The 11,947-nt window shown below is 38.4% G+C and overlaps 1 long non-coding RNA gene across 1 annotated transcript in view; it reads right to left on the bottom strand.

Annotated features, from left to right (window-relative positions):
* Positions 1 to 4,797: 4,797 nt before the first annotated feature.
* The window catches only part of LOC113950007, a 21,554-nt gene continuing 14,404 nt past the window's right edge, over positions 4,798 to 11,947 (bottom strand). The window contains exon 5 of the long non-coding RNA XR_003528634.1: positions 4,798 to 4,892. This is a non-coding gene — a long non-coding RNA (uncharacterized LOC113950007). The remainder of the gene's footprint in view (positions 4,893 to 11,947) is intronic.

Here is an 11,947-nt window from a genome sequence, read left to right as displayed (position 1 = left end):
TGTAGGAGGGAGTTTTCAGATGCAGATTTATTTATAGAAAAATATGGACATTTCTTTCAAATGACTATATTAATTTATGAGTGAATCCTGCTGAAATGAACTGGGCAAACTCATTATAAAAATCACACACAGTAAAAAGTAGGGCTCAACCCTTTCTTGCTTTTAAAAGTGTTTCCCTTCTCTAAGCGCTTTGAACTTAGTCCCATTATAACAAATGTACTCATTAAAAAGGAAATCAATCCACATATTCAAATTATTGACATTCACCCTACATGGAAAATAATCAGGATTGCAAACTCAGGTCATGAGTACATTTTTCTTGTGTGTGACAGAGCTCTGGGGATCTTGTGATCACAGTTACACAATAACTCCAGTACACAAGAAACAAAGCCTTGTTATATTATGAAAACATCAACACACCTCAGACAATGGAATCAGACTTCATAGGTATAATAATTAATATGTGCAAAAAGGAGAACAAAAGATCAAAAAAACTTAATTAAATGCCAGACTTTACAAGCATATCCTCACCTCTGATACATGGACTTAAAAGCATGTAGGCAAGACTCACAGTAGGAACCGTTCTTTGGTTTAATTAATTACTGGAATAGTTAAATAGCATTGACTGAAGAAAATACAGGATCATTTAATGGAAATGAAGAACTTCATAACAACCCCCAATGTGTGCAAAACAAGAATTGCTTTGATCTTGAATATCTTGAATTTGATAGCTGTTTAAAACATTCTTTTAAAACTTCCAAGATTAATTCCAAAAAAAATAAATTTTTAAAGAAAAAAATTCACATTTTGAGTAATGTAAGCAAAAATGACCACACTATAAAATTCTCAAGAAGTCCAAAAAATAGTTTCAGGTTAATTTTAAACTGGGAAATTATCTCAGATGTGAGCTGTACAAACTGGAGCACTGTGGCAAGTTCCAATTCACACAGTCAGTTCCTCACAAAGCAGAAAATGCAAGGTTGCTTTGTCTTGGCACACTTTTGGGATAATATTTTCTAAATGTTTTCACTTGGAACTCTTTTCAAAAATATCAGGCACAAATATAGATTTCTCTAAAACATCGATAGGGTTTAGTAGAGCTGTGAATTAATTGCTGACACGTGTGAAAGACTAATGAAAGATTTTAGGCGAGCCAGGTACAGGAGGACCCAGCCAAGGCTCCTGCTGAATTCCTGTCACTGGACCTCCCCAAGCCAAACCTTGGCTCCTTCAGTGAGGACACATCCAGATCCCAGACATCCAACATATCTGTTGTGCCAAATCCAAGATCAGTTGGAATTCCAATTAAAAAAAAAAAAATGGCCCCTTTCCAGTCCCTTAATTAGTTGTTATACACCCTTAGCACTCGGAAGATTCTTCATGTGAAGACCAAAAAATTATAATCCTACTATATATATATCTCATTACACAAAAACAAACAAACAAACCCCCTCAAAGTACTTTAAACTCAGGTAGAGTTCAGAAAGAGAACTGTAAGGGATCTAAACCCAAATTTAGAGAAATGCTTTTTCATTGGATTAGATTATATGAAGGAAATCTGAGATAACTGATGTCAGGATATGCAGTTAATTAAGAACTGAGCTGGAACAAAGCTCATGGTTTTCAAATGAGAAGCTAATGTGCTGCCAGCTGGAATGTACAGCCCCCCCGTGGTAAGGCTGAAAATACATGTTTGTAAACTGTGTTCCTCCATGTTTTCTGTGCTCTGGAGAAACCCAGAACTGTATGAGATACAGAGCAATACATCACAATTAGTGCACAGTTAAAGAGAAGGCTTTTTTTAAATTATTTTTTTCCTCCCCAGAAAGACAAAAGAGCTCCTTCCAGCGAGGAAAAAGGGGAAAATGAGGATGGAGCACCACTTATTCAGGCAAGAATACTCAATAAAGCTTTCTTCCAGTCAAAATATCTATATTTCTTACGCAAATAAACTTCTTGTCTGCTTCTGTATGGGTCCACCAAAATGTTTTAAATTTCTTAAACAAACTGGACAGGAAGATGGAGTTGTTAAAGATCATTAACTGCACTCAAATTTTACAAAAACAGCCAGGCCAAGCAGTAAAGGATCATCTACAAAGGGTACAGCATGGCCACAAGTGACACTAGATAGAAGAAAGCATTGTGGTGGCTCATCACTGAGCAGTCACCCCCCCAAGAGCTGTGCTCCATGACACTGGTGGGTCCCACCCAACTCTCAATATTCTGTAACTCTTGTAATTAGAGCAGTGAGAGCTCCCAGCTCACACTGATTTATCCTGCTGGACACAATGCTACTGGATCAGCTGCCTCTTGAAAACTGCCTCCAATCTTCTCTGACATCTTGTTTTATTATAAAAATATTCTAATATACTTTCCATGAGCAGAGAATCTAATTATCATAAAAAACCTGTTTACTGGTACACAAATATATTATTATATTATTATATAATTAACTAAGGAACTCTTTTTTTTTTTTTTGAGTTTCCTTTCCAACTCAGCAATTTAAGAATCGACTTCAGAAATATTTAGGAGAGAACTTGGTGATTGCTGTTCATTTGCATATAGAGACTTGAGCAAAGACATCAGGTGTGGCTTAGATCCATTTCAAACAGACATATTACTGATGATTGAAAGCTCTACCTCATAAACTTAATTAAATGATAAGATTCAGAGAAATATGTCAATAAAGAACAAACATAGTGGGCCTGAAGAACTCAGCACCACTGCACATATGCAGCAGACTGTGTGTTCATCACATGAGGGGTAACAAAGATACCCTGGAGCTACCCCCATGGAGGAATGCCTTTCTTAATCCCTGAAAAGGGCCCTTCCTGGTGGCAGGAAAGAAAAAGAGAACAAGGAAATCTAGAATTGCTAAAGATAAAAGGAAGCTGCACGACAGAGCCATGAAAAACAACCCAAACAACCCCTGTTCCTGCAGCTCAGTTTCAGCATCACTGGTGAGATACTGTCGTCAAAAGATCTCCTAAGAGATTAAACGATTTCTGTAATCAACAAATGGGATTTTGAGAATGATACTACTCAAAGTAGTAACAAATTACTCCAAATGCATATTACACTGTCTATTGTGCAGTCTGGAAAGAATATAAATTTTAATGAACAAAGGAATTTAATTTATTTCTAATTTGACATCTACAGTCTTCATTAATATGTCTGTTCCAAGCACTCTTTATAGAGAGGTCTAACAAGCAAAAATCCACTGATATTCATCCCATTATTTAAATTAAACACCTTCAATTCTGTTAGGTCAAGTCACTTGCATTTCTGCATTTACTAACTCTTAGCTAATCCAAAATGCCAGTAAGGATTTACCAATCCTAAAACTGAATTCCTCTGTCTATCTCTAAACCATTGCAGTTATCTGTTACAGAATAAATTAGGAATAATAGGATTCTTGTTTCTCTAGACTATAACTATTTAGTAATTTAGAGATAAAACCAATTAGTATTAGATCCTTTTTGCATCTCATTTTAATTGCTATTATATTGAATATTCTTATTCTTCATTGGGTAGCTCCACTAGCAGGATTCTAATATTCATATGTGTTTAGTACTTTTTAACTGTATGAAATGATTCCAGTCAGGGTAATAATATGACCTCTTAGATGTCTTTTCCATCTACTAGTTGGCTAACACAGTAAGACTAATATTTAATGTTATTAATAATTCTCAAGTCAGGATTAAATAAGGGATACAAAAGGTTGCTAAATTCAAAACACTGATTAATTTTGGTAGAGGTATGCAAAGTAAAAGCTGGTACAATGCCTGGGAGAAAACTGTTGAAACATGCTGCAATTCCACTTTAGTTCTGTTCAACCCTCAGGTTTTTCTTTCCTGATAAACATTTGCCCCAATGCCTACTGTTATCCCACAGCTCCATAAGAACGGAAAGGTGGGATTTCCACCCCTCCCAGCAGGGATCCAGGGCCAAGTGCTCAGCCTCGTGTCTCACAGGGAGAGAACAAGGCCCAGGAGCTACTTCAGTACCTCTCTAAATTCAGCCTCCAGTGCAGGAAGAGAAACATCCCTAGTGCAGCTGATGCCTGAAATTCCTTTTCCTGGTCTCCAGGAAAACTGTAGCTCTGTGGTCTCTTCTCTTGTTGTCTTGTTGATGAGCCCATCGACTTCTCCACTAATGACAGCAGTCAGGGGGAAAACAAAAATCCTAATATGAGATGATAAAAGGTTGTCTAAGGGGGAAATCCAATCCCAAGACTGAAAATGCAGTGTAGACTATATGCTAGAACATTATAGCTTTATGTAGCACAACTAAATATATTACTCTTTTTAATACATTGAAAGTATTCCTTTCTTGACAAAAACTTTAATCTTAGGGATGTCAGGACAGTTTTTGTTGGCTTTTACAGCCATAAAAACAATACTTGTGAGCTAGGAGACTGCCCCAGGAATACTTGCTGATTAAGTCTATTTTTTTTTAAATATATTCTTGGTATTTTTAGCCTGAAAGAATTTTAGGTCTAACATTAGTTAAAATATAGCAATACATTATATGAATAGAAAACAGATTGTTGTTTGTTCTGTATATACATACATATATATATACATATAAAGGCAGACAACATGGCTTAAAGAATGATTCATCAACATCTCCATTGCCCTCAGTACTTGCAAATCCTCATTTTCAGGGAAAAATACTACCATGTTCTACAATTTCATAAATAAATATATAGTATGCCTAGAAAACACAGGATAGCTGCTCTTCAGCCAGTGTCAGAGGAGCACAGAGGGTGAATAATAAACTATAAACTGTAAATACCAGTTTGGAGCAGCCCCAGATGTGCCCGTGGTTGTTGCACTCATTTGCTTTCAGCTCAGAAAATAAAGCTTCTATCAGTTTTCAGGTGGCATAACCTGCAACAACATTTGCAATTAGCAAATATGTCATGGATCTATCTTTTCTTGCTGAAGGTAAAGCAAGAGGTGTAAAAAGTCATATATACTTGAAAACTAAAGAGTAAGTAAACATAAATCAGAGTTCTGTGGGACTAGATTATATCCGTGACATTTCATCCAATTGTTTCTGTCTCCCCTGTTATTCTTTGTTGGAGATCTGAAAGTATAAAACTTCACAAGTCTTATGGGGACAAAGCTCAGGGGGTGAGAGAGAGAAAAATAGCCTAGATAAAAGGTCAAAAGTTGTGGAAAAGGACATAAAGTGGAATCCAAACACAAGTAGCGTGTGTGATAAATTCCTAGACATATTTCCACCGAAATGCTCCCTGACACAAGTTTGGGAAAGCAGTGCAGGGGTGTCCCTGTGCACAGCAACAGCCAGGCCAATAAATCAGAGTGAGAGAAACTCCAATGCCACAGGACAGCAAATCGTGGCTGATAACAAAATCCTCAACACATACACAGCTCTTTTGGTTGCAATTTTTGAGGTTCAAATTAATTCCAGGGATTTTTTTTTACAGTAGGAATCCAAGGCTTGTTGTAGCCGCTTTTTAAAAACTTTATATAATACCAGCCAATATAGAGTTCCATGGTACATTTTATAACACCAATATTTCGATTAAAATAACACAACATATATGCATATGAAAAAAAATAAATATATATAAAAAATTCTATAGTTGTCTCATCATTTGAGTGCGTGTGCTACAACTAATTTTGTTCAGAAAAGGCAAATAGTGTCTACATGCATTTTTTTCCTCAAAATGAAATTGAGGGATTGCATTTGGTTTTCTTTTCAGGCAGAATAGTTTACAAATTTATCTATGTATCTACTTAAAGGTTACTCTTTCTTGTGTACAATGATTTATTTTTCTATATATTTTTGCATGAAAAAGTCAATATATGCAGCATTGTGAGCACACATTAGAAAGTTTAATTAAACTATTAAACCTGTAACCTATTAAACTTGAAGTAAAAGCTGTCAACTGCCAGGGAAGCCATTCCACGAATAGAAGAAATCTTATACCACCATTAAGAAAATATGACTGAAAAGAGTTACGGAGCACAGTTTCAGAGCCACATGAAATAATATTTTTCCAAGTCTAACACATAATCAGAAACTAGCCCATAAAAATCACACATACTTGTTAAGAGAAACAAATAGCCACGACCCTAAAAGAGGACAAATAATTTCATTTCATTAGTTGCAGTGTGCAGGGCCTCAGTGAAGCAGTGATTTACACCCCTGTTTGTGCACACAAACCACCTCAGGGACAAACCTCACCGAGCTCAGGACAGACTGGCTGGCACAGGATCAGGCCCTAAATCAGGGCCTGCTCAGATGATTGGGAAGCTGTTCCCGAGACTGATCATCAGCCATCCTCAAAGTTGGCTAAGATTTAATTGAGTAATCCAAGTGTATTTGAATCTGAATATTTGTGGAGTCAATGCCGCGCAACAGGAGAAAAATGGCAGCGTGGCACCATCAGAGATGACAACTGTTGGCTGATCAACCTGAAGTCACAATCATGCTGCAACATTCATAAGGAGCCTGAAAAAACCTCAGGGGAAAGAATCAAAGAAATGCTTCTTTAATCAAAAAATATGTTAGAATCTTTAGCCATTATTACCATCAATCTATTGTCATGGATCGTTCAGGAGAATTAACCAAGCCAATGTGGAAGGTGTTAAAAACCTATAAACATGTAACAGAAAATTACTTAAGTGTGTAAGGTTGGCATGCAGAACAAAATTAATTGCACTTTCTGAACTTTGTCCCTGCTTAGTTTCAGCCTTGCGGGGGCCAAGGCCATTCCCCAGCTCAGTTCACACACTGATTCTGTCAAACGCTAACAACAATCCCTGAGTCACAAACACATCCATCCTGCCGTGCCACTGCCAGCTCATGAGTGATGAGAAGCATCAAATCAAAGCAATTAAGGGCAATATAAGAAAAATGGTGCATCCTAATGACAGGCAATATTAATTCCACCCTGCAAATGCACACTGCAGCTCCATGGCCACTGCAGGGAACAATTACTAGTGGTAACTTACTCTGATTTTGTGAGCCACATTCTACTTGTCCTCTTGGAGTCCATCTAAACGTTCATATGAACTGGGAGAGGATTTTTATACTTGAAAATGTGCATAAATCTCCCTGACACAGAATGGTGGCTGGAAGAGAGTGGCTGCCTGCACGGGTGTAGTACAGAGGGACTTACAGGTCCCTCCACCATGTGAGCTAAAAAGGAGGAAGGACTCCTGGGGCAGGCAGCCCATGTGGGGCAGTTTGGAAGACCAGAACTCTTCTACTGCTCCCATCTATTATTTGTTTCATCATATTCACCTTGCATTCCTCTGCTGGCACAGGTGCAGTCGCAGAGCGAGTGTGGCACACGGCACAGCAGCCCTCAGTCACACACCACATGCAGAGCAGAGCACACACAGCCCACAGGCTGTTTGCAAAATACCTGCTGAAAACAAACACACAAAAACAACTCAAATGCTACTTGCAGGAATTCCTCGTGGAAAACACGAACACTGTGTCCCAGCACCCATGGGGTGACAGGGAAGGAGGTTTGATTGGCTCCTCAGTGCCCTGGTGATGGCTCGTGGAGAATGATCCCATCCTCCTCTGTCGGGGAGAGGGACAAGATTCAGGCCATGCAGGGATGAATCAGTCTGGCTCACCTCCTTTTAACAGAAGGGGTGTTTAACTTAATAGAATTATATCCACTTGGGGTTTGCCACGAATGGATAAAAGGTGAGGGCCAACAGTAGTGAAGTGCCTTCAGTCTAGTCCAAAATTTCCTTATTCCTGATGTTTGGAAACTCTGTTTTCAAACCTGAATTAACCTAGTTTCAGTTCATGAAATCTTTCATACGAAATCCATGACTGTTTCTCTGCAGCACTAACAAGATGAAGAATCCAATCAATTCAGAAGGCCACTTTCAGGAGGCCAGTTTCCATTTAAGTCATCTGGGACTAACAAGCTTTCACCAGGTAAAAGAATGAGGAAGGCAACCCAGAACCTTGGTGTGGAAGTCTTGAGATAAGGAGCCAATACAACAATCTCTATTTTGTGAATGGGAATAAAAAGAAAAGGAAAAAAAAAAAAGAAAAGGAACCTAAAAACTTAAGCTGATCCCAAAAGAAAAAGCATTTTAAGTTAATAGCCACAGTGAAAAAGAAAATCCCATATGGAATGAATAATTTTCCTAACACGTCTTTTTTAATTTGGAATAAGATTTGTGATAACAGTGTTAATGCTGGGGATTTTAAGTGACAGAATATTATTCTAACTCATTCCTTTAAAGTCTCAAAAAAAAAACCTCTCACAAAAGCTCCTTTGTTAGGCCTAGTTTAGGCCACCTTAAAGCTCCTTTCAATCAAAGTACAGCTTCTCATTAAGGGAAAAATGATTATTAACATCCTCATTTTGCTTCCTCATGTGAATTATTTGCATTCAAAAATGTGCACGGCATTAGTTTCAGGGTAAATGCAAATATGACAGCGGGATTTCTCACCAAGCTCCTTTTTATTATTAGCTCTTTTTATGCCCTCCATTTATTATTCCCTCATCATTTTTCACAATGTATTAAAATGTTACATTTCCTAAAATAATAATATTTTCCTTCATTTGGTAATTGTCTCAGTCCAGTCTACAAAAGTCTCCATCACTGTGCCTTCAGTCTGTAATTTGGAATAGTTTATGATAATTGCTCATCACTGCTTGGGGGAGCCTTGGGCATTAGCTCTCACAGTTACAGAATCCCCACTCTCCCACTGAGTATGTGATTATTTTAGGTGAAGTTCATGTGGCAGGGGGATAGGGCAGGGGCACTGGCAAAGCTTAGATTGCCACTGCCCATGATAGACTCTCAGCTGGTGGTCTGAAGATAAATTGAGATATTTTTCAGTTTTCTAAGCTTTATCTGTCCCATGTCTGCTGGAAAGAATGAGGCCAGCTCTGAAGCATATTTCGAGCTTACTTTAAATATAACACCAAAACAAAACAAATAAACTATTACTCTGACTTATCTTCCTGACATTTTAAGAGAAACGATCCTGGATGCTGAAGATTAGTCAAAACATAGTGTGTTCAGTTAGAACAAAATCCAGTTACCAGTGGCATACTCTCTGCCAGGGTTGTATTTGATAAACTGATTACAATTACTTCTTTTTTCCCTGGTCATATTAAAGAAATGAAAATAGATCTGACTAATAAAAGCAAACTAATAAAATCATTTGATCATCCTGATTCACCGCACTTCACCGTGCCAAGCTTCCCTGGTGACTCTCCAATTGTTATTGTCAAATTCTCAGGCATTCATTACACTCTGGATGAATTACATGTTCCTTTGTTCTGGCACTGTGTTCATGTCCATCACTGCACCATCACCACCATTTAACTGCAGTAAAGTAAAGACCACTCTGGTACCACTCAGTGGATGTGAAATAATGTTGTTTCAGAGTAACACATTCTGCAGTAAAATCATCTACCATGCTCTGTATTGACATGAACACAGATAGCATCAAATCCAGATATGTATCTAAATACATTTAGAAAAAGCTCATAGTTGATATGATTTCTAACTTTCTTCCAGAGGAGGCTCCCAGATTCATCATATCATTCACCAGGCTATAATTGAAACACTGCTCTGGAATTCGACCTACTGATGTTGAAAATTACTGAGAGGAGTAGAACCAATAAAGCAGTTACTGGCAGGATGTATGCTAAAAGCAGATCATATCCTATTTATATCTTTCCCATGCCTTATTCCATCTCCCTTGCACAAATGTATGTGCCCATTTTGTGCTCAGGAGTGTCAGGATGAGTAATCTGTGCAATTGTGAGCTCAAGTAGCGTAACTCACTGCCTTGGAACTTGTTCCTTTTCCTAAAGGAGTTTCTAAGTTAGGGTGGATTAGTTTTCTGCAGTGTTCTGTGGGAGAGACTCAGGTTACCTTAGGGATTGTTATGACAGGGGACCACAAAAAGCTGGGAGTACAGAAGAAGACAGAAACCCGTCATCCCCATCATTTGGTGGTGACCCACCCAGCCAAATTAAAAGCAGTGTAAATGAACCCCAAAAATTGTTCTAGCCATGCGAAATCAAGACAGATAGGAACTGTGGGGCAGGAATATGGCCAATGGGTGTGGCAGTGAATTCAAGAGGCTGTGGGATAAAATCCTTGCTCACCAATGTGTTAACAAGGCTGTTAAGTATTACCACGTGCATTTCCAGCATTTGTAACAGCCAATAGTGAATTCCACATCAAAATACTGGTTTGAACATAAATTCTAACAAGTGTGCTTTTTCATCTTTCCTTCTCTTTTTTTTTTTCCAATTCTGATATAAAGATATGCAGCAATTGCCATTATTATGTTTTTAAAGACATATTTGGCTCAGCTACATTTCTCTCGTTCTTTAACCACAGATAATTAAATCAGTAACTTACATGAACAGAAAGGGTATTGGTGGTACAGAGCTTATTCCCTGGTCTTTTCAAGAGGTCCTTCAAGCACTGAGCCTTCATCTGGGCAAGTAATACAGCTTATTAAAACAAATTCACTTTAATGCCATCTAATTCTGCAATGATCAGTTAATTATGGACTCCTGTTCAGTTTCCAGTCCAAGATGAAGGCATAAAATCATCACCTGACAATCAGAGGATTGCATTTCTATGACTTAAACCATAGTGTAGTAATCAGGCAACCCCTAAGAATCTCACTCTTTGAGGGATAGTATCTCACTCTTTGAGGAGCACAGGTTGCAGCACAAAAGCTGTATTGACTGATTATTAATTTTTGCCAGTCATCTCTGCTTCTACTTTCTTCACCACATGGAGATGTTCTGAACAATGAAAATAAAAAAACACCTACAGTACAGGGAGTTTGCAAACAGAAAATCTGAACTCCTGTTGAATAGTAAGATGATGCCATTTTCAAATAATTCTTGAAGGACCAGTTAGCATTTGCAATAGAAACTCTTGTTTGGAGAGGAATTCTATACATTTGATATTTTCTCTTAAAGGTAAAAGCCACAGAAATTAAACAATCCTTCCAAAATACTTTCAGAGTTTTTTTACTTGGAGAGTGGAGCTTTTCCATCTTGGAACTTGACCTTTCTGCTGTATGCAACTGTTCTCCCTACTGGAGACAGCAGAGAGTTGATTCAGAGTTAAATGTTTTACACATCAGAATGGTTACTCTAAGGAATCATACTCTGTCCTGTGTTTCTCTTCCACAAAGCAGGAAGCCTCACATTTTTGTTAGGGAATCCAGAACACTTTACTGTGTCAATCTCTTTTTATAAATCTCTTTTTCTTTTCCTCTCAGCATTTGAGTTTAGCTGTTCCAAAGTCTGTCAGAATGGGGCAATAATCTCTGTTTGGACTCAGGATACCTCTAGATCACAAACTGAGCTACAACCTCCATACCCTGGGGAAAAGAGGTGAAGTGTCACCAAAGGCAAGGTCTCCCACAAGGACAGATCCAGACCGGGCTGACAGAATATCTGCTTATATCATACACAGGCTGTTATTCTTTAGACCTGTGAGACCAAATCCTGATCTACACATCTATTGGCTTTTGGCTCCATAAATATGTTTCCCCTGGACAAAATTTATAGAAGTATGAAAACTTACACAGCTCCAGGCAGGAGCAGCAGCATGAACACTGACTCAGCTTTGCTGAGGTCATAGTCTTTACAGGGCCAGGAGAAAGGACTGGCCATTAATTTTCCCTGGCATGATTTCACTATTCTCATTACGTGTGAAAGTGCTCTTCCAGACTAGTAGGCTGTGGCTGTGGGCCGGGGAGAATAAGCTTCAGTGAGACAGAGCTCAGAAAAAAGTGCCAAAAACTTCCTTGTGAAGGTTATCCTTGCTGCAAATGGCAAACCAAACTGAAATCCCAGCCCAGGCAATAAGGACTGCCAGTGAAACCCCAGCCCAGGCAATAGGGACTGCCAGTGAAACCCCAGCCCAGGCAATAGGGACTGCCAGTG

Source organism: Corapipo altera, unplaced genomic scaffold (genome assembly GCF_003945725.1).
Source record: "Corapipo altera isolate COAL_440 unplaced genomic scaffold, ASM394572v1 112, whole genome shotgun sequence".
In the NCBI taxonomy this organism is placed as follows: domain Eukaryota; kingdom Metazoa; phylum Chordata; class Aves; order Passeriformes; family Pipridae; genus Corapipo; species Corapipo altera.
This window is presented reverse-complemented; position numbering and strand designations above follow the sequence as displayed.